Raw genomic sequence first — 2500 nt, forward strand, 5'->3', positions numbered from 1 at the left:
GTTGTTGTTGTTGTTGTTGTTGTTGTTGTTGTTGTTGTTGTTGTTGTTGTTGTTGTTGTTGTTGTTGTTGTTGTTGTTGTTGTTGTTGTTCTGTGGCTTTCTTATTTATCTTATCTTCTTTATTGATATATTCTTTGGTGTTTTGTTTCCCTTGTTGGGTTGTTGTGCTCTCTCTCTCTCTCTCTCTCTCTCTCTCTCTCTCTCTCTCTCTCTCTCTCTCTCTCTCTCTCTCTCTCTCTCTCTCTCTCTCTCTCTCTCTCTCTCTCTCTCTCATTATCTAATCTCGGTTCTATCTGTAATTCTCTCTACACTCTCTCTCCTCACCCACACTTTCCTTTCTCTCAGCGGTAGGGTCTGTAATTAAGCATTCTAATATATGCATATGTTTAACCATGTATAATTTCTCTATGCCTAAGGAAAATGGTGAAACGGTTCAGTTCAGTTTATTAATATACATGTAAATTCTTTCACTTTCATTTTTCTGCCCACTTGAAAAAAAAACAAAAAAAAAACTCTATTTTTCTCCTCTTAAACTATTTTGTAATGTGTTATTTTGAAGGAAGGATGGAAGGAAGGGAGGTCAGGTGGGTGGGAGAGAGCTTCTAATGTTCTTCCCCTTCATTTCTTTACTTTTGAAATATTTCTAATTTATTTTTATTCTAATAACCTATCAATTATTTTTAAGAGCATTGAGGAAAGGTATTGTGTAGGTGGGTGAAATCTTCTAATGTTTTTTTTCTCCTTTCATTTTCTTACTTTCTTTAAAATCTCTAGCATTTCTTTTGTTATTATAAAGGAAAGAGGGAAGAAAAGTTTGCTTGAACGGGGAGAGAGCTTCTACTGTTGTTCCCTTTTAATTCCTACAATCTGATATACATTAAAAAAAAAAAAAATCTTTCTCTCTCATAAACTTACCTTCTGATCTCTTATTTTAAAGGAAAGAAGGAAGGGAAGGTTGTTTGGGTGGGGGGAGAGCTTCTACTGTTCCATTTTAATCTCAACATTCTCTTATACACTTAAAAAAGAACACACTCAACATATTCTATCTTTCTCTCCATATAAACTTATCTTTTAATCTGTTATCTTAAAAGAAAGAGGGAAGGGAAGCAAGGATTAAGTGGATGGGGATAGAGCTTATATTGTGGCGCCATTCTAACCTTATCTTATACACTTTGAAACACACACACACACACACACACACACACACACACACACACACACACACACACACACACACACACACACACACACACACACACACACACACACACACACACACACACACACACAATCTATTTTCTCCTCGCAAACTTATCTTCTTATTTGTTATTTTAAGGGGAAGAGAGAAGGGAGGGTTGAGTGGGCGGGGATAGACCTTATATTGTAGCTCCTTTCTAACCTCTAATACACTTTGAAAAACACACACATACACACACAAACATAATCTTTCTTTCTCTCCTCGAAAACAGAGAAGGGAGGGTAGGATTGAGTTGAAGGGAAAGAGTTTTTATTGTTCCATTCTAACCTTCTCTTGTAAACTTAAAAACACACACACATACACACACACACACACACACACACACACACACATACACATACACATACACACACACGTACACACACACCATAATCTATCTTTTTCTCCTCCTTATCTTCTAATCTGTTATTTTGAAGGAAAGAGGGAAGGGAGGGTAGAACTGAGTGGGTGGGGAGAGAGCTTATACTGTGGTTCCCTTTCTCTTTTCTCCCTGATGTCCTGAGTAGATAAAGACAAAGGTCCTTTCTGTATATCACCAAGTCCGGGTTTGTCACCATTTAGGAACCGTGTTGTTTGTGTTTTTTGTAATCTGGGTGTTTTATTTTCCTTTGTCTTTGTTTTTGTTTTTTTGTTTTTCATCTTCAGTTTCTTTTATTTTTTTTTCGATTTATTTGAGTGGTTTGTTGATGTTTTTTGTGTGTTTTGCTCTTTTTATTTGTCTTTTTCTCTTCATTGTTTCTTTTCCTTCCTTCCTTCCTTCATTCATTCAGTGACTCATTCTCTCCTTACATCATTCACTCATTTCATTCTTCCTTCTTCCTTCCCACCTATCTTTCATCCTTCCTTCCTTCCTTCCTTCCTTCCTTCCTTCCTTCCTTCCTTCCCTCTTTCTTACTCCTCTCTTTTCATATTTTCTTAACCTCATTCCTTTGTCAATTCTCTCTCTCTCTCTCTCTCTCTCTCTCTCTCTCTCTCTCTCTCTCTCTCTCTCTCTCTCTCTCTCTCTCTCTCTCTCTCTCTCTCACGCACACACGTTACGAGAGGGAGGGTAAGCGCGGAGTTAGACAAATAGTTGATTATGTACGTGTAAAGTGTTGCTGGCAAAATACTTTCACTTCTTGTATGAAATGTTTAGAGAGAGAGAGAGAGAGAGAGAGAGAGAGAGAGAGAGAGAGCAGAGGGAGTTCAGGGTGAGAGGCAAAAGGTGAGACAGTGAAAGAGTGCTCAAGGTTTTAGTACGTC

General features: G+C 37.7%; 1 protein-coding gene across 2 annotated transcripts in view; it reads left to right on the forward strand.

Annotated features, from left to right (window-relative positions):
• LOC123512161 (sushi, von Willebrand factor type A, EGF and pentraxin domain-containing protein 1-like) overlaps window positions 1-2500 on the forward strand; it is a 100892-nt gene that overhangs the window by 46766 nt on the left and 51626 nt on the right. The window lies entirely within an intron of this gene.

Source organism: Portunus trituberculatus, chromosome 33 (genome assembly GCF_017591435.1).
Source record: "Portunus trituberculatus isolate SZX2019 chromosome 33, ASM1759143v1, whole genome shotgun sequence".
NCBI lineage: Eukaryota > Metazoa > Arthropoda > Malacostraca > Decapoda > Portunidae > Portunus > Portunus trituberculatus.